Source organism: Nipponia nippon, unplaced genomic scaffold (genome assembly GCF_047370975.1).
Source record: "Nipponia nippon isolate SJK-2023a ecotype South Korea unplaced genomic scaffold, ASM4737097v1 scaffold_4, whole genome shotgun sequence".
NCBI lineage: Eukaryota > Metazoa > Chordata > Aves > Pelecaniformes > Threskiornithidae > Nipponia > Nipponia nippon.
Genome location: NW_028262358.1, coordinates 103,188,214 through 103,209,274, shown reverse-complemented (window position 1 = coordinate 103,209,274; position 21,061 = coordinate 103,188,214). Strand labels below are relative to the sequence as shown.

The 21,061-nt window shown below is 34.6% G+C and overlaps 1 long non-coding RNA gene across 1 annotated transcript; it reads right to left on the bottom strand.

Moving 5' to 3' along the window:
• Nucleotides 1-7,640: 7,640 nt before the first annotated feature.
• On the bottom strand, nucleotides 7,641-20,594 carry LOC148053459 (uncharacterized). Its single transcript, XR_015708821.1, has 3 exons — nucleotides 20,443-20,594; nucleotides 10,006-10,079; nucleotides 7,641-9,556 (listed from the first exon to the last, which is right to left on the bottom strand). It is a non-coding gene; the product is annotated as an uncharacterized LOC148053459 (long non-coding RNA).
• Between the last annotated feature and the right edge of the window lie 467 nt (nucleotides 20,595-21,061).

Here is a 21,061-nt window from a genome sequence, read left to right as displayed (position 1 = left end):
AGAGATACTCCAGTGTCTTCATCATCTTTGTGGCTCTTTGCTGGACTCTTTCCAGTATGTCCATGACTCTCGTGTACTGAGGAGCCCAGAACTGTATCCAACACTCCAGATACTGCTTCACCAGTCCTGAATAAAGGGGAAGGATCACCTCCCTCAACCGGCTGGCAATGTTTTGCCTAATGCAGCCTTGGATACCATTAGCTTTCTTGGCCTTTCTAACTACTAGACTTCCATTACTAGGGAAACAAACACTGACTCCACAGCAACAAATTATTAATTTGTATTCTCTAAAAATATCTGATATTGTCAACAGCTGCCATGTCACCTTAGCTTTAAAAACAAATCTTCACTGGTCTGAAACACAGAACTCAAAGGAAATGAAAGCCCACCAAAAAAAAACCCTCCTGAGAGTAGTCTAAGCTGTCAAACAGTATGATTTGTAAAAAAGCTGCAAGAAGTTATAAGCTAGAGATATCAGATCAGCAGAACAAACCTTTATAAGCTTACTTGGGAAAACTTAAAGACCCTATGACATTCGTCTAATACATTTGGGTTAAAAAGTAAGTCTGAAAGCTTCAAATATTTATAAAATTAAATTTGAAGATGTGGTTGTCTTATCAGAGAACTAGTTAAGGAGGATGCTTGACATTCTGGAAGAAAGGCTGCATTTTGTACTGTTGCTGAGGTGCTGTATGTTGCCTCACTGTGGGAGTGGTAGATGGGCTTTTCTATCCAGGCTCCTTCACTTTGGGATGTAAACACCTCTGAAAGCACTTTAGCTGATGAGAGGAGTATTTCATATGCAGACTTTTCTTATCTTCTGTTCCCCCCAAAACATTAAAGTGATATGAGAATAAAACAAAAAATGTCTGCTCTCCTATTTGCTTGTGATTACTGAAAGAAAGGTAAATTATATGACCTTATACTTGGAACAAAGATTGTGATGAGCTTTGAAGTGACTTTTTAAGATTTGATCTATGGTTTTCTTTCAAAAACTAGCTGGTGGAAGGAACAAGGATTTTATTTTCCTTAACTAATACTTCATGATAATATAATTAAGCTGGTTTAGCTGTAATTTCTAATTAGCATATGCCTTTTATTAGCCCAGACCAGATAAGAGAAGAATCAAAAGTCTACCTAGTTAGTTATTCTAGTATGGAGAAAGAAGGGACATCTTATTAGTGAGAGAGGAATGATGGGTTATCTAGACCATCAGGAAGGATCAATGGTTTAAAACCCTGGGATGATAAAAATGAAAATTCTTTACCTGGAAAAAGAAAATAAATTTTTTCTTCCTGGACTCCAGATTAAATTTATGAGTACTTTCTACTTTCATTCCAGAACTATTGTTCAGCAAGACAGTTTAAAAGGCAAAAATCCCTGTCTCAATGATAGCAATAGGCAAAAAAGACATACAAATTAAAAATCTACAAGGTGAGATCCATTCCACGTATTTCAGACAGTGCTTGTCTTGAATTTATGTTTTCAGCACTGGGAAGAAACTAATTTCTCCCAAAGTAAATGCCTAATTTTCACTAAAATCAACAGAGAACCTGCAGATGAGAAGCCAGTCTGGTTAACTGGGCTGGTTTTTTCTATCTATGAATGGTACAGCACGTGTTCAAGAACTTTTAGGCATCCATTGGGACTCATGTTCTACTACACCTAGCCTTCTTTTGAAGGTAGATAGGTAGACAGCTAATGAATTACAAGCAGAGGCTCCCCCTTGCGTGTTTTGTTTTGGTTTTTTTTTGCTTAAGTATCTAGTATTTTAAGCATTCACCCAAGTTTTGCCACAGCCTGATGGAATTTAAAGCACTACAAAATAGAAATGCATGGGACATATGCAGTAACATGGGACATTTTACCATGCCTTTTGAAACTGAGACAATCAGAGTGAAGAATGAAAAGGTCATGGGATCAGAAAGATCTTTAGTCTGACCTATCTGTGACTCACAAAACCAGAGTCCCAGTCTGCTCCTTTCAACATCTGTATGCTTTGCACTAGATCATGAATGGCTACTGGCAAAAAAGAGGAGTATCTACCTGAACACAAATTCTCCCAAGAGACACTAACTGATGTGAAAAACAGTAAAAAAGTTACTTATGAAGTAAAAAACATACAGTGATGTTTAAATAAATTCTCACAACAATTGGATAGGAATGGTAGCTTAACATTGGTGTTTTAATTCTTAATAATGTTTAGTATTGGGTAGGAAGGCAATGCATGTCTATTTTAACATTCAAGCTTTAGAGATTTATTAAATAAATATCTAATAATTTAATCTAAATAAATCATCAGATTAGTAGAAAAGAAATTCTTAATATAAGCAATGAACTCAAAACTTTTTCATTGTTTTAATGTAGTATAATAATGCTATATATTCTCCAATTAAAGCACACTGGATGTGTTGAGGGCACTAAGGACCTCAAAAGTAGGTTTAATGTCATCTAACTTCATGTATCTACATGGTATATATATCGATTTGAGCAAGCCATCCTGCAGTTCTTCGGTAGTTAGAGGAGGGAAGTAGACACTTCTAAGGTACCATCCATAGTGCATGATGTCGCTGTCAGGAAAACATGTATCACACCACCTAAAAGTGGCTAATGTATTCTAATAATTATAACAGAACCTACTACAACTACTTTTAAAGTGAACAGTTACAAGATGTGTAGTTCTAACATCTTAATTTCCCTCCTACTAGTTCTCCATATCCCTATTCAGATATTGTCCTTGCTATTCTTCATTCAACCTTTATAGGGCTTTGCTGACAGTCTGCACAACTTTATGCATTTGAGTCTATTTGAGTCTTTTTTTTTTTTTTTTTTAAAGTGTATGCATTAGAGAGAATTGCCACAATTAAATTTTGGGTGCTCAAGATCCCATTGCATGTTCAAATTAGCTTTGGTTTTACAGTAGCAATTATTTTAACTTACCAGGACGAGTTCAAATTTCATGGACTGCCTTCATTTATCTGTTGGATAGTTACAAATATCATTTTGTTGGAAGCTGCCTGGGGTGAGTTTCATTCTTTTTGGCCCAAAAGGGTTAAAAATGGTACAACATGGCAATTGCGCTTTTAATCGTAATTAGATAGCACATTCTTTTCTGCAACGTCTGAAAGAGAAGCAATGAAAGCAGTCATGCTTATCCAAACTAAGAAGAATTTTCCATACATAACTAGATACATTATATCTTGGGTCATGACATTTATCAGTCAACAATAAAATTAATGCATCAGCTGAAGAGTTTAAATCTTTTTTATGTCCAATGAAAACCTATGACCAAACTAAATATATTTGTAAAACCCCTTCTGAAGCTATTTGATTAATTTTGATGTTCAACTTTTCAACGTTAACTTCAGTGACCTTGGTGGTCAGACCTTAGAATATCCTTATTTCTGAAATAAAAACAGTATTTAAATGTGTTACTTTGAAAAAAAAATTCTTTGTGCATACCTTTCTTTGGATTTGGATCATATCGCAGGGGGAAAAAAAAAATCTGCAGAAGCAAAGAACTCTGAAAACCTCCTAACCTAGTTTTTCTTGACTCAAACACAAATTTACAGGAACATGTATATGAAGAAACATAATGACAACAAGACCCTTTATAAGCAAACAAGTTTCACTATCTTATTCTTTTCCTCTTGGAAAAGATCTATAGACCTAGTATAAGACAATTAATAGACGCTTTGTTAGACCAAATATAAGACAATGAATGGCTAGTTTTTTCTCTGAATGACTGGCAGGTTTTGGAGAACAGAGTTGTGGGAGTGCAGTAGAAATGAAATTAAGACGACCAATAATTCTGATATTAAGTGTGCACATTTTTTATAGGTAATAGATAATGGGGTGGGGAAAGAGTTTATGTAACTGATTTATGAATTAGATTTATTTCACCAAACTAAATGCAGAATTTTTACATTGCTTAAGTTACATAAACTCATTACCATTCCAACTCTGAAATAGTATGTGGCAAAAATAATGTTTTAGTTAGTGCTATATGTTTATTTTATTACATCATTGAACAATATGGTAAATTACTGTTTTGCTTTAACATCTTACAATCTGGTTTCATCTTCAGTTTTCCTCTTACAGCTTCTTAAGCAGTTGCATGACTAAGAGAAGAACACTAGTGAAATGGGATACACATCAAATGAATGACCTCTCCAACAGGCAAGGTCAAAATCCAGTAGTTCTACTAAGACTTCTGCTCATTTGCTTGCTGTATATAAAATTATTAACATTTCTAACAAATATGTTTGTCTTCTATAATAGACACTCAGTTTCATATTCGATGTATGATAACATTATTTAGAGTACCTTACCTTGCTTTTAAGGCTGTTATGTAATACAGTGTCAAAACATTACCAATGTTAAGATGTAATAGATATGGCATATGAAAGGCATCTCTGTGGAGTACTTCTTCCATAATCTTAAGGTCTATGACTCTTCTATAATACAGTGGTTTAATGCAATCCATTTCTGAGAATTCCATGTTGCCTCATGTTCATCTCATCGTTATTGTTCAAATGCCTACTAATAATACCTCTTATTCTTCTTGTCACATATCTTCTAATAATAAAAGCTGTCTGGTTTATAATTACCTCCAGCCTTTTTCCCTATTTTTCTAGAGACAGATATTATGTCTGCCTTTCTCCAAGCATAGGTGCTTAATTCATAGGCTACTTAAGTTAGATAGCTTAGACAAAGCAATATTGCATTTAGATACTTTCTCAATAAATGGATTATTTTCATGATCAGATTACTAGATTTGTCTTCTTACTGGTTGTTCTTGGATTTTTTGCTAACACATGTAACATGTAGATGCTGTTTTCATGATTGTGTCCACTAACTCTTTAAAGATCTTGCTGTAGTACAATGGTGATAGTACTGCCCTTAAGGTCTTTTAACTGTACTTTCGGGTTAGTAGCATTTATCTGTTTCTGGGATATTTACATTCCTGTCTTATCAATGATTTTTCTAAAACCTCTGCTGTACGTCCACCAGTCTTACTTTCATTCTGAATAAGAACATTTCATTCCTGTTTATATTTCATTGTCTGAATTTGATAACATAATTACTGCTGAGCTTTTCTCAGTTTAATATCTGTGATTGTTAAGGCAAAAAGAAAATGAGCATTAATACTTACTCCTTTTAAAAATGTTCCCTTTCCTGTAAGGCACACTGGTTCTTTTAGCAGAGTTAACTGCCTGCATGTCTGGACCTCACAGTACTTATTTTCCTATTTTCGGAGATTTGAGGGGAGGTGTATTGTTTTCATTTCCTGGTAATGAACATGCTATTTTTTATTCAACATTTTTTTTAAATAAGAAAGTAATTTTAATTAAGGAAAAGATTATTGCAGTGCATACAATATAATTTTTATCATTTCTTTTTGCCTAACAACATTTTATCAGAGAAGGGAACTACATTTCATGCACAAAAATATCACTTTGTTCTCACTGTTCCTTCCCTTGTCTCTCCATATCTGTCAGTACTCTCAATCTGGAGAGTATTATTTCCATGGCACTTAAAGATCTCTTCCATTTCACACTACAGTTAGGGAATATGAAACAGGACATCATGTCCAAGCAGTTGCTAAAGAGAAAGAATAAAAAAATCAAGAAGTTGAGACTTGTGGATCAAAATTTCTAGAAATTAAGAAGAAACCAGTGTTTCCTTCACAGATCTGCCTATCTATTCTGATCAAAATGAATGAATGGAAAAGTAGAAAGCGATCTTATCTCCTGGGTCACTGAATGCTGTTTAATGCTAAAAGAACAAGTTTACTACCCAACAGTAAAACCTGAAGAGTAGATATGTGGAGGAGAAGTGTGAAGGATGTTTGAAAGTCTCAGATGAAAGTGAACAATTCATTAGTTGTAGAGTCCTATACCCTTTCTGTTCCAGCTGTCCACAGCTGACACTGGGATTGGAAATACAAAAAGTAGATAACATGATAAGAGAAGGGAAAAAGTAAATTTCATACAAATAAAAGTCTTAGAAAAATAAATGTTAACAATGCTACATTTGAGTATAGTTTTCATACAGATGTATGACTTGGTAAAAAAAAATCAATGTCAAATGGTACCCAAAGTAAAAGAAAATCTATGTGAGCTTATCCAAGAAAATTGCAGTAGATAGAAAACTGATGAAGTGACACTTAGACGTAGCTTGAAAGAAAAGTTTCCAAGATCAAAAAATTTCCATTATCCTTTGAGGATTATATACAAAATATTTGATCTACTCGTCGTGCATGGTATTGACATCCTATCTTTTAACTCACAGCATAGGGTATGTCTAGTTACTTTCAACATCATGCTATTTAGAATATTTGTACAAGTTTCATTTCATTTAAAAAGTAACAATGTGAAATCTATTTATTATAAAATAGCTTAAAATAACTCTCTGTGTGAAAGTCTGTATTAAAAAAAAAACCAACAAACTCTGTCAGTGTTACCACATGATCCCCCAAAAGGAAATAAAATTAACCTGAAGATTAAAAAAAAGAAAAAGAGAAGATACCTCTGGATCATTCTTAGCCTTTGTAAAACATTCTACTACCAGCACAAGTACACCTTACTGCATGTAACTGCTAAAATACATAGTGAGAGTTTTGTTAAACGATATTAATTAACTGTACATGACTTTTGCCAACAATTAATCTTTAAAAGCAGCAAACTAACTTACATCTGCATGGATGACAAACACTGAGTAAATATTACTGTGGATGACATTGGATATCAGTGTGTACAAATATAACATATTGAGTGGGATGATTTCCCAAGTGAATAGTCTCTTTGTTTCACTGTGTTAAACAGTGGCTATCAATTCTTAACATTCTTCTTTAGTAGATTTTCCTTGTTTCACAACAGGAAAATAATCTCTATATACCTAATTGATACAAACACCACTTTATTAATTTCTGTTATTAACTGCTTAGTAGATATAGAGAGACACAGTGTCAACCAAAGACAAGACAACAAGATGAAAAGTAAGAAGATGAAGAGTAAAAATATGATGTTCCTGTCCATTTCTTTTAGTAGAGAGCAAAAGAGGTAATAGTAATATAAGAATTATCCCACAGATATGTGGATCAAGCCAATAAGACAATTCAAAGACATTATTTCATTGTTACTAAAAATGTAAAAATATTATAAACTTAAAATAAATGAGAATCAGTTGTTACCATAGATTTCTGACACCAGTATGAATTTTCAAAACCTATCTCTGTTTACAAGCTTTCCTAGTCCCTGTAGGGTGGAACTAAAACCCAGAGAAGCCAAGGAATATGTTGCCAGTGAAGTTTAACTCGTCTAGAGAAATGCAGAACACAAATGAATGCTACTAATCCACAAAGGTAAAAAATATCATTCTGTTTCACATCAGCCGAAGTATATGGTTGAAAGTATATCCAAGATGCATTTAATGATAAATGAAAAAGCCACACAGGAATTTGTACTATGCCTTAATTTCTAGAAGGACAAGAAAGGCTCCACTACCAATATCTTTCCTTATCACATGTGAAATAGTGGATCTCACTATATGGTCATGTCCACTACAAGCAGATATCAGTATAATTGGAATTCACTTAATATTCTAACAATCTCATATTGTGTATTCGGGGTCCTCACTAAAGGCTCTGCTATAAATTTTTTCTTGTTTAAATTTCTAAGAATATGATTTCTTCAGAGGGCCATAAATAGTGTTTTTTAGTTCTGTTTTTTGTTGTTACTTTGGGAGGTGTGTGTGAAGAACCTTCATCCTTAAATATTTATGATTATGATGACATTATTGAGGACAAAATTCACAATGTTGACTGGAACAACAATTTTACATATATTTTATGCAAGACATGTATTCAGTATCAGATAAAGCAGTAAGCAAGCCAGTCACATATTGGCAAATCAAAAGATTGCTTTAAAAAAACAGATGGATACATTTGTCCAAGGAGGAAAGTCCCTAATAGTTTTCCTTTTCTTTTAATCTAATTTTTCTTCAATAAACAAATGAAGTGAAAACCAAATTACACGTGGCTCAGAGAAAAGGTCAAGAAGAACTGTATCCTGTGGGAGGGACCCCACGCTGTAGCAGGGGAACAGCATGAGGAAGAAAGAGCAGCAGAGGTGAAGTGTTATGAACTGACTGCGACCCCTGTTCCCCATGCCCCTGCGCCACTCAGCAGTGGGGAGGAGGTAGAAAAATCAAGAATGAAGGACTGAAATTGAGGTTGGGGAGAAGTGGGAAGTAGAGGGAAGGTACTTTTAGTTTTGTCTTTGTTTCTTGCTATCCTACTCTGTTATTAATTGGGAATAAATGAAATGAATCATCCCTAGGCTAAGTCTGTTTTGCTTATGACAGTAATTGATGAGTGCTCTCCTTGTTCTTATCTCAACCCATGAGATTTTCCATCTTATTTTCCCCCTCCATGTTGTTAAGGAGGCAGAATGAGAGAGTGGCTGGGTGGGGGTCTGTCAGCCAGCCAAGGTTAACCCACCACAGGTCCCCTTGGTTCCTCCAGCACCCAATGCTCAGACCTGCTGATCTCTCTGATACCCAGCCCAGGCTTATGGCCTCCCCAGCACTTGGCTCCCAAAGCTCTTATTCTACTCACTGGTGAGCCTGACTTGCTTGCAGTGATTGCCGACACTGACCTACACAACTAAACGGTATGCACGCTCTACTGAGTGTATAAGTGGTCACTTAAAAATACTCAAATTTCAATAGATTTATGCAAGGACTTCAGTTCTCTAAGGGAATTCACACATGAAATTCAACTATATGAGATATTTTTCAACTGACACAAATGACATTCTTAGTATTATTCATTTAGTGTATTTTTAATCAATATTTGTCCTTTTTATTTCTATCAGCTAGTTTACCATGACTCCCTTTAGGCAGAAATATAATTCTCTTTTCTCTCTAAAAAATAAACTTGCTGATAAATTTGGAGAGGTGTACAAAATGTTACACTCTAACTCCCTGATGGTTAGTGAAAGAATACAAATGTGGTTTTTCTTCTGTATTATCTATAACATATCTATATGTTATAGGAAGTTATATTAGTTTAATATGCTAGTTACAGTTATGTCATATTATTTTAATAAATGTATTTTCATCAGCAGAGTAACATTGAACAAGAACTAGCTTGTTATAAAATGCATAAATATGGTTGTTAAAAGGTGAACTTCCTAACAAAAAGCATCACAACTTTTCTTTTCCCTAAAGCATTCCACTGTTTTAGAACTTATCTCTTAAAATAAATTAAATGTTTCTGACTTGGATTTATAAGTCAGATAATGGTGATTACAAGTAACAGTTACATAACCTTCTATCCAGAAATCTTAAAGTATTCAACAACCTTACAAACCAGTTTACCAGTTCTTAAGAAATCACTAACATTTGCCTATTAAAAATTGTACAATGGGTTTTTACATATTTTCCATAACTTCCATATTAAATGCAATCAGTTTAAAAGGGAAAAGATTAAAGTTCTTGATAGCCGTATTCAACTGTTCTGAATTATCCACAGGGATTCTTGAAGTTAACCCTTAAAAAAGAAAAAAATCTTCATGTTATCCACACTGCAGTAACAAGGAAATACTTGAATCAGAATCGAAAACTGATATATGTTATGTATGGTACAAATACTTTACAAATCAATATTACCCATCATTCATACAGTTATCTGAAGCTCAGCTTCTTTGAGAATCTCATGTTGGTTTGTAGACATAAAACCTTAATTTGGACTGACTGGCTTGCATTGGAATGCAATAAATTTGACAAATGACTCAACAACTAGAATTTGTTTAATAATCTTATGATAATATGCAGCCTTGAAGCAAATCCAAAGTATTGATCTCACAGTTGAAAATACAAAGAAGTAACACAAAATAAACAGCTTCCTTTTTTTCATTAAAATAAGCAAATACAATGGAAGAAGACTGTGAAATTCAACCTTGCATAAAGAATACGCCAAAAAAGGTGGACATCACTTACCCACATCTTCAAATCTTATTTAAGCCTAGGTCTATGAGGTTTTCTCCAGATTCTCTAAATGGTGGTGATTTCATCTATGAGCAAAGTCATAAGAATAAATTGATGAAAAAAGTAATGAATATGCCCTTATTTCAGTCTAAGTGAAATATTTGGAACCATTTTGATTCTCTTAAAGAGTTCTTCCCTTGGAACTAATCATCATAATAATCACATTCTGGTTAATGGTGAAACTGATGTCAGAAACATCGACACTTAAGAACAAATCTGGAAACAAAGAAAACCTGGCAGAGAAAATTTTCAGTAGAACATTTAGCAAATATGTACATGCCTTTAAACATTTGTGGTCAGTCTATGCATAGCTGTGTTTTCATCTTGGCTAGTACTGGCATGTCTAGAACTACCAAAAAAGAGAACAGTTTGACTGTACACAGGTTTTCAAACATGTACATCAAGCTTATAAAAGACTGTTCCCAAAGTTTATGCTGTCAGATGTCAGAGATGTCTTTTTAATGCCCTTTCCCTTGCAACTCTTACACTTTTTTTTTTTTTTTATTTTACAGTACAGGTGTATGAATGAAAGTCAGGATAAACAGTTTATCCCTATCACATTAGCTTTAGTCTCCATAATATTGTTCACATTGATGGTTTCTTTTGCTGTCTTTATATGCCTTTTAAAAACTATTACCCTGATTCTGTATTGCATGGCATTTTGAGTAGCCATTTATACCTGTGCAATGTGAATGCAATCTGAATGTAATTTTATTAAGTTCTGATTAAAACATTGTTTTGTTCAGGAGTAACTCCTTAGGGAAGGGGCAGGACTGTGAATTATCATGACAATCATCTTTATGAGAAGGATAGAAAAGGTGAATGAACTTGTAATGGGATTATCATCATGTCCTGTGCTTTATACATTTTTCTCAAAGTCTCAGTTTCAAATGGTTTTAGCCATCTGATTTCCATTAAAGACAGTTGGAGTCACGTGGCTTAAGTACCGCATGGCACTATGTAATGCAGGGGAAATAATTATGGACAGTATAATTACATAAAACTAAACTCATATTGCTTCCAGTAGATGTCCCAGCTGTGTTATCTGTGTAGAATTCTGTATATTTAAAATCTGATTTCTCTCTGGTATGAAACAAATTAAAAATAGCAAGTTTTGGAAACACTTTTATAGCAAGTGTGAACACTTTTTTGATGCTGGAAGGCTAGTAGTTACAGGAGAAGTCTAATAAAGCTACAATAAACAGGTACACTGGAATGTCTGGTTTTCTAATTAAGTGATAATAGTACTATTGTGCTATTTTATGAGGTCATAATCCTGCTCCTAAGCTATGAGGCTGAAGGATGAACACTTTATTCCAAGACTGGAACTGCATTATTGCCTCATAAAACAGTGCAGCAGCATATTATGGGTATGATGTGACTAGGATTAGTGCTACTGTAACTTTTTGTACTTTTTAACTGTTTAGACAGTCTAGTGAAACTCTGATTGGAGTTATATGTCATTTATGAATACATAGGGTGAGATGATAATAAGTTTGGAACTGGATACGTAGGTAAAACCACAAAAGACTGCATGAAACTGAGTTTTAGCAATTACTACTTTGCAAATGTATTCATATCGCTTTGAAAAGAAAGTAAAAAACACGTGAGTAATAATGATGTTTTTCTCTTTGCATACAACTGTGGGACTATTGACTTACACTATGCCTTTACTCACTCAGTGAAGTAAAATGCATAATGCAGAAAATGTTGCCTTAGGGTTGATCTGCAAGCATCTATATTTTTCATTACTCATGTGAATAGTCATAATGAAGTCAATGCAGCTACTCAGATATGTAAATTACCCACATATATTAGAAGATTCAGGATCAGAATCATAAATCCTTGTTGATCTTACTTTCAGCATTTTGCTATTAGAAAATAAGAATAAACCCTTCTCATTACCAATGTAAAGCAAAAAGAATATATGTGGAAGGCAGTCACAGGCTGCAGATTATCCACTGAAGTGGGGGAGAGTTACCTAACTAACAGTCAATGGACAAAGCATGTCACATATGTAGAACGATGTGATATATGTTGCTTGTCAGCTGTAGGCAGGCTACATGTCATACTTAGTCCAAACCTTTTCTATTTCCTTATTTAGAATGTGACAAAACTCTGTCATTCTTCTCTATGCTAGAAGGCTTCTTCGTTATACCCCATATGTGCTAGCACCTTCATTGTTACTCTTTTAATCAGATTTCTTCAGTTGCCCAGTGGAATGTCTTTGGCAATTAAATGTCCTAGAAATTTCCAGTTTCTTCTCTAGCTACTTTTCAAAAAGTGGTGAATACCTAACTGGTTGAAGACGAATGGTAAAAAATCTATTCCTAGCTATGGTGAAATGTAAATAATAACTCAATGGAGCACAAAAATGAGTAGTAGAATCCAGTAAAGGAAGCTGGAAATGAAACTAGGAAGACACATGTTCTCCTTTCTGTTTGATTATGGCTTTGTCCAGTTATGACCCAGTCCAACTAAACAATCAACCAACCAAATCACCTTACGTTTTTGAATGTCTCATTCCTGAGTTCTCAACTACCCCTGAAGTACGACTCTCATCTTTTCAGAAGACTTTACACAATGATGAATGGAATAAATTTGGTGGATTTTTTTAACTAATTTAAATGTTTGCACACAGAGTAGAAACACTATTAAAAATTAATAACTTTAATCAGGCTTTTTTACTATTTTAGATGTTAGAAGTACTAGTATTAATCTTCCTACAGTTTAACTCAAGAGCACGTTGATGCCTATTGCAATGTTGCATTCCTCTTTTTAACTAAATTTCCAACACTTATCTTAATGTTAAAACAATTTATTTGTTTTTTTTTCAAATTCCAAATAATTTCTTCCAAAACACAAAAACTTCCAAATAGCACTAAAGGGAAATATGAGAAAGAGAAAGGAAAAATAATTACAAAATATATATTTCAAAATGGCTAGAAATTCTATAAATTAATATAGTCTATACCTATATAATTTATCAAGATTATATTGTACAATTTAAAAATTAAAATCAAAAAAGTTCTTGAAAGATGAGGCTACAAGGCACCTTTATAATCATCACATGAAGTGCAGAGCAGGACTTTTTTCCTATTGTTACAGATAAAAGTGGAATGGAAGCTTGGCTACTGTGCTCATCTGCTGGTAAAAGCATCTTGTTCAACATCCCATTTTCTCATGGATATGCTTAGCTATATATTCAATTATCGGAGTATGGCGCAAAACCGTGTCATCGATGAAAGTCTCTCCTTTTTGCAGTCTACCTCATTATTTCCTTTTTCTGCTTCACAGATTTCTTTAGTGTAAAATGAATTATTATGATTTAATAGACCAATCAATTTAGAATTTGAAAATTTGATGCTTGTTGATGTTCAAAGTCAGTACATGCTAACATATTTTGCACCGCATAAGGTAGCAATGCCATTTTGACTTTCGCAAAATGGCCAAAATAAAAACAATTACTTAGAACAAGTTGCTTTAAGAATGTATCATTTTCTTTAATATTTCCAGTGTTCAAATGATGCAGAGGCAAAAGATTATAGTCTTTTACATGATAGGACTTGAGAATTTATTTCATTATTTCGAGCATGGATATTAACTGTCAGTTCCTCATTTACCAGAAGAAACACACAGTAAGTTTCTGAACTTAAATATGTATTTTGTGCATTATGGAATCTGTCCAGTTCTAGAAAGATTTCACTATAAAAAGATTTCAGTATAAAAATTATTGAAGGACAAGCTTCATTTTAGGACTTTTTTCAATATTCAGATCAAGCGGAGAAAAATTAGACAACCAGTTGGTTCGACCAACTAACATATCCTTGTTGTATGTCTGCCACAGAAATGTCTCTCTGAGAGCAATGTCAAATCTGTGACTCTCCCAAATTTATTTATTTATTTTTGCTTGTGTCTGACCTGCACTGCATTTCCTACTATTTAATATTTTTCAGTCTTTTTCCTGTGATCAGCTTACTCAAACTGCACACAGGGTATAAAATTTGCTCAGAAGTGGAGCTAAGCTACTGCTATGGAAACCTATTTTTTTCTTCAGCAAGCACAAAACGCTGCAGTTTTTCATGCAAGTTACTACTGACACAATAGACACTGTCTCCACCTTCAACTAGATACAACAAGCTGACAGTGTCATATTTCAGTATTTGTGAAGGCAATAGCAATGCTTTGCCTTTTACATCACTGTGTAACTATTAAATAATTAATCCTATACCATCCCTGTGAGGTTGATAAGTATTATCCTTCTCTTATAGATGAGGCAGTAAACACCAAAGACTAAATTCTATTGACGTCAGCAGAGGGTTATTAAGGATTTTGTAGAAGGTCACAAAGTTAAAGAGTCTCTAGCTCCTAATTCTGTGGCCAGTCTAACGGTCTAAACTATCTAATAATAAACACATTTTAGTGCTTCTCTTACAGAACCACAGATCATCCCCAAATATACTGTATACAAAAGGGTACAATTTATCCACTGCATCTGATGTTCTCCAGGAGGCTATAAAGACATGAACTGCAGAATAGTTTCCTCTCTTACAGTTATATTTTCCAGTTCCTTCCTTTTGCCATTGAGAGCAAAAGCAACACAGTCTCAAGTCCATTTATTATTTAGGAAAAGTGAAAAGCTATTTTAGTCTCCTTCTGATTAATCCTTTTTAGGATTTACCATTCAATTACTTTTGTGCTATGCAGCAATTGCCTATGATAAGATGTAATACATGCAGTTTGGCACAGAGTAAATGCAGGAAAACAATAGAATTCTTAGTATTTTAGCATGTTATTCAAAAATCAACACTGCAAGCTGCATGCCAGCTGCTAAACATATCATAACAGCTGATAAGACAATGATATGTAGGAACAAGGTGATGAAGATCTGTAGAAATCTGATTCAACGTGTAACAATTTTAATGGGTCATCATTCTAATAGAACACTGATCAAAAAGGTGACCTATCCTCTTCTTTACCATGCACTTCCAGAATATTTCTATTCACTTGCTACCTCTAGGAAATGCTTCTTACTAGCAAATACTACTTTACTAGCAAATTAAACAAAGCAGAGTACTAAGGCCAGCTGACACAGAGTGCTTTCATGCAAATTCTTAACCTACCAAATAAAGGGGCCACACAGAAACTGCTTATTGGGAATTGTCCCTGGTCTAGAATTGTTTGGGAGATTTCTAATTGGCAGAGATCAAAAAAATGACAAAGTCAATTCTGAATACTTTTAGAATAATCAGTTGATATCCAGCACCCAGCAACGTTCCCAACAGCTTTAACCTACCAGCATAAACACAGCCAAAGAAACCCGTGATAGGTGTCACCATACTGTCAGATAAGATTCTGTCCTCATTTTGCCTGCCTAACTTAACTGCATGAGGAAATGCAAGATGAAATAGGAAGATCTCTGTTTAAAAGATGTTACGGCAGGTGGTGAGTGGATCTGCATCTCTGAATGTGTGTCTTATTAACATAAAACCAAACATTGATAATTACTCAGGTGATTACTCAGTTTTTGGGTGCCATTTTCTTACAATTGTTGACCATTTTTGCTGATATCTTAAGTTTTTAGTGTAAGGGTGGGTGTTTCCTCCCACCTCACTCTAGATGTCTACAGACTAAGTATTCATACTGGTCATCTAGATTCCTTGTAAAAAAACAAAGGGGGGAGGAAAAAAAGAAAAGGAATTTCTAGACCATGAGTCATTTTGTCCTCAATGGACTGCTAAAATCAAGCAAAATCAGCCATGCCTGGAAGTGCCTATTTGTCCTCAAAGGCTATGGAGAAGGTCTTTATACAGGATAATTAGATGGTTGTAGACAGCTAAAGGAAAATGAAATTAATTTTACTCAAGGAGTCTAGGCTGCTAGACGTGATTAGCAGAGTACTTTGGACAGTAGAGGGCACTGCTCTGACTGTGAAATGAGCTAAGGGCTTCCCCTGCTCCTCCTCCTCCTCCCCCCACCCCTTACTTAAAGTTCATTTGTTTTGTTTGGAAAAGGTATTGGCTCATGCTTTCAAGATTTGTAACTGGATCCATTTTAAAGAAAACATTGTGGCAAGATATTTGCAGAGTTAAGACAATTTATTTGTCCAGTTTATAAAGCTACTAAAAGCAGACATGCCTTTCAGCAGAGTGCTTTCATCAGGCCTTTCTGCTTTACCTAAGTATAACAGTTGATCTAACAAATGATATTACCTTTTCTTGGTTTGTCTCATTTACATAAACACTTCTATTATGGAATTTGTTTTGCCTGAATATTTTCCCACAACCAGATTTTATATATCTTCAGAATTATTTCTGAGAATTTTGTAACAGAGATTTTGATTTATTTTCAACACAGGTGTGTGTATTCTGTAGATAATAAAAGAAAAGTCAGTCCATTGAAGCACATAAAATATTCTAGTGTGTGGGGCACCATGATGAGATTCACAAACAATAAATTTAGTTTCTGACTTTAGGCAAGTCAGATGATCTGCCCTGCAGGGGAAGGTGGGGGAATGAAATAAATTCAGTATTTTGAGGTACTTAAGGTAAAAATCTTTAAAAGTACATTCATGATTATGAATTGAAAGGCAATTTTCCAAATAATCTTAGTCACCTAGCTATGCATTGTGGGGGTTGGACTAGATGATCTTTAAAGGTCCCTTCCAACCCAAACTATTTTATGATTCTATGATAGGTGGAGTCCACGTCATCAGTTACAGCATTCTGCAGTGCACCCAGAAACTTGGAAAACAGAGAATTTCCTGGAGCACACTCTAATCCTCCTCTGCCAATGTGACCTGATCAGCTTTGGAAAAAACCCAAAATCACATCAGTTGATCTACTGTGAGACTGGGATCAGGTGCAAGGACTGCAGGGTAGACTATGACCAGCCAGATTATGTCTCAATTCCATTTTCTGGTAAAGTTTTACTGTAACAGCCTCTGGGAACTGAATATTTCTTACAGCTCAGACACTTGAGGCATTACCACATGTGAACATAGCCATAGTGACAGAGTGTGTGAACACACTTATCTCATGGCAAATGTAAGGCAAAATGAAGTACTTCAGTCTCAAGAAAATGTTTTAACCAGCTTGTTTTTCTGTGGATTTTCTGCAGTTAGGAATATACACACAGTTAAGTTACTGCAGCTCTATGGACACACAACAAATTTTTAAACTGCAGTAATTCCGTTGCACATCTATGGCCCCAGACACTGAATTACAAGAGGGATAATCTTTATTACATGGTAAGCTGGGAGATGGGTTCCTGAGTATAGGCTTCCAAAAGAGAATATATTGCAGAATTTCATTTAAAAAAGCACTAGATTCCTCCTCAGGGAAAAAAAAAAAAAAAAAAAAAAAAAAAAAGAAAAACACAGAATTGCTTAATACATGTGAGAAAGAGCTCTCTGACATGGACAGAACATACATTTAAATTCTACAAACTTGCCTGTAAGTTCCTGCTTATAGCAGGCATCAGTTACCACTTTAGGAAATATTTATTATACATGCTGTACTCCACACACAAATAATTTTTGAATGATCCTGACCAAATCATGACAATAAATACTAGGAAGGAAATCAACATACGGAGTATTTCAGGGAAGAAGCTAGTATTATGAAGTTAAATTCAAGGAGACAAAACGCAAAAGTGATTTTGACTGAAGAGGTGCTAAGTGAAGAAGCACTAATAGATAGAAAGGAGCACACACCTTCAGATCTGGTACATTTTACAGAGATAATACAACAACCAGACTTGAATTACAGTAGGTTAGGATTCAGTCTACAAATACCCAGGCTAAAAGGCTGAAGTCTCAATTTGTTTAATGCTAATCTAGTCATTACAGTCAATGGAGCCCAGGGAGAGATTCAGTTTACCTTAAAGCAGATGTTCTTATACCTGGTGAACTGAATCATGCTACAGGCATCCATCTATTTATTGATCAGACTTTCATTAACTACAATGGTGGAAAGACACTTAGTGCCACAGTAAACATCCAAAAGAAGGTATCAGTCTCATGATGAATTCCACCCTGTCATGCCAAGGGGCAACATTTACATCAAGGTCTGATCCAGACCAAGGCACTTACTAATACTCATCTTGGCCCCACTCTTCCCTAAACTCTTGCCTTGCATTCATAGGATGTCAAGGTATGTTAAGGGATGGCACACACTCAACATACAAGACTATAGGACTTCCCAGAGAAGACACCTGTCCCAAAGTTTGCCACAACAGCAAGACTGAAAAGGTTCTGCTTCATCTAGATAAAAGACAATGGTGATAGCAGGAGGCTCATCCATGGGACCAAGCCGCCACTGAATTTCTACAGATATACTTAGTCTCTTATCTGGGGAAAAAAGAATAGTCTTGTTCCCCGTTTGCTGGCTACTGAAACAGGCAGTGCTGGAGATACAGGCAGACTTTAATGTAGTAGTCCTGATGCAACCCTCAGCACAGGAAAGCATCACAACAATGGGAAAAAAATATAAAGCTGAAGCATTGGTAGATAGACATAAATTTTTGAATGGTTTAATTAAAATCTGTAGAGTTACTTCATATTTAACTGCTAGATGGCAATGACTTAACTTCACCTTTTCCTGACCTGTCCCTCAATTTAGGAAATTCTTCATGAAGACTATGGGAGTTAACTGAAAATACTAAGTAACTATTTTCTATAATGAAAGACTTCTTCCCAAATATGTGAACAAGAATAATGTCAAGGTTCTATTTTAAATAAAATTTGCATGATCTTTCAGCTAACAAGGTTTAGTTTTCATGAATACTTCAAAAATATACAACTAATGAAGTTTTTTGACCATATATTATTCTAATCCAAGTGGCATAAAGCAAGGTTGAAAGTTTTCTAAAAAGTTTCAAGAAAGTAGTCTCAGTAAGGACCAGATCAATGGCTACAAGCAATATGAAGAGGAGCTCACTTAATCATTTATTCTCAATAAAATCAGGAGATAGAAATTATTGGAAAAATACCAAATTAAATATTTAAACATAAGGAAATTAAAAATGGGTTTTCATACAACTTAATAATTTTACTTATTTTATTTATCTATCATCCTTTAACTTCAAATTTTCTTAAAATTCCAGTAATTTCTTCTGAAAATGAGGTTTAGTTCAGGGAAAGGCACAGATGAGCCATGCCTTTATCATTGCTTGTGCTACATTATTCAATTTTCTGCTTACTTGGGAGCTGGTGTATGGAACAACAGAAGAAGAAGCAATACTAGGAAATAAACATGAAACATCAGAATGCTTGAAAGGTGTTAAGGTTATACCTGCTTAGAAAACAGAGGTAGTGTAAATATTACCTCAATCATAGAGCCTGTGAAACTGAGAAATAGCATATTTCCTTTCGTCACACAAGGACAACTCCCTCCTAGGTTTCAACTATTTCTATTTTTAAATCACAAAGTGATGAAAACTTGCACAGATATATTAAATTAACTCATAAAAAATATCAGCCAGATGGTTTAATCACAGAAAAAAAACCCCAAACCTAAGGTTCATTGTACCATCTGACCAAATTTTTCATTTTTTTATTATAATTTTTTAAAGACTATTTAAAACTAAGTGAAACTACCTGGCGCCTTGAAGGGATTCTGCATAATTATTAGTAATCTATTTGTGGGTTTAATCACTTTTTGATCAAATGCATAGCCTAAAGACTGGCCAGATGGTGTGAAAGCAAAAGCATTTTAAAGAGGAGGGAGATGGCCATTTGGCCAAACAGGAAACTGAGAGGACAAAGAGTTGGGTTTAGGTGAGCCCTAATATAGACTTCAATTCAAATTATTCTGCATCTTTGTGTTACATGTAAGGAGTGACACAGGCAACATCTTGAAGCCCTTTGTAGTTACAGAATTAAGAACAGATGCACTGATTTGTAACTAATAGAAATGTTAAGGGAAAAGCTTGTTTCTCAAATCATCTCTTTCTTGGGAAAAGTTGTTCATGCGGAGCTGCAAGAAGGTTCTTACTCCTACGTGAGCTGTAGTTCTCTGGATTACTTTCAGAGTCTAGCCTTTTTTTGTTTTTCTTTTTAGTTCCCCAAACATTGTTTTTAATCCAGCATGGGTGAGTCCAGAGCTTCATTTAACCCAGTGTCCTTTCCCTGATGTGGTCAGCAACAGATCTTTAAGCTATATCAAAACTAGACAGCTGCATGATGATACTTCCCAGAAACATTTTCTCATTCTTGAAGTTTTGTGGTTCAGGTTCACCTAAGGATTGAAATCCATCGTCACAGATTCACATTGAATTAAACATCAGGTTTTGCTAATGATTTAGGAATGGGCCAAAATACACCAGTGTTTCTATTGCAATAATGCAGATGATTAATTAAATGTTAAGAGGGACGAAGATATCACGTACCACAAGTCTAAGTCACTGAGTTGGTATTCTGAGTTCCAGTACTTGTGCAAATCACCAGTTCACTGCTAAAGATTCAGTAGTATGTGTCCAAATCTCTGCTCCTCACAGTGGGTACTCACTAAATGATATCTTCTTCTGAACTCATACATGCCCTCAACTCCTGTAGGCGGTCACCTCATAAACAATGAATAAATAGATAAATAAAAAATGTAGTTTTCTATTAGGAGAACAAACCATCAAGATCAATAGCAAATTAGCCTTCTTTTACAGCACAGAACAAGCAAACTCTGTTATTGCTGATACTGTCAGTTTTCCCTAAAAAGTAATATTAAAATGTTTCTGGGTTTGTTAAAGCATCATAAAGAAAAAATTATATAATTGCCTCTTTTTCAAGTCATGTAAATAGTAAACTACTTAATTGTTGTTTCTTATATGTACACAGTACAAGGAAGATTTCTACATAAAACCAAAAATATGCATAAATCAAAAGCAAGACACATTGAGATCATTGTTATCTTAGGTATTTGACATATCCCTATTAAAAAAAAGGAACTTAAAATAATTTAATTTAAGGTTTTCAAGATTATCAGAAGTGAAACCAATTAATATTATGCATGAT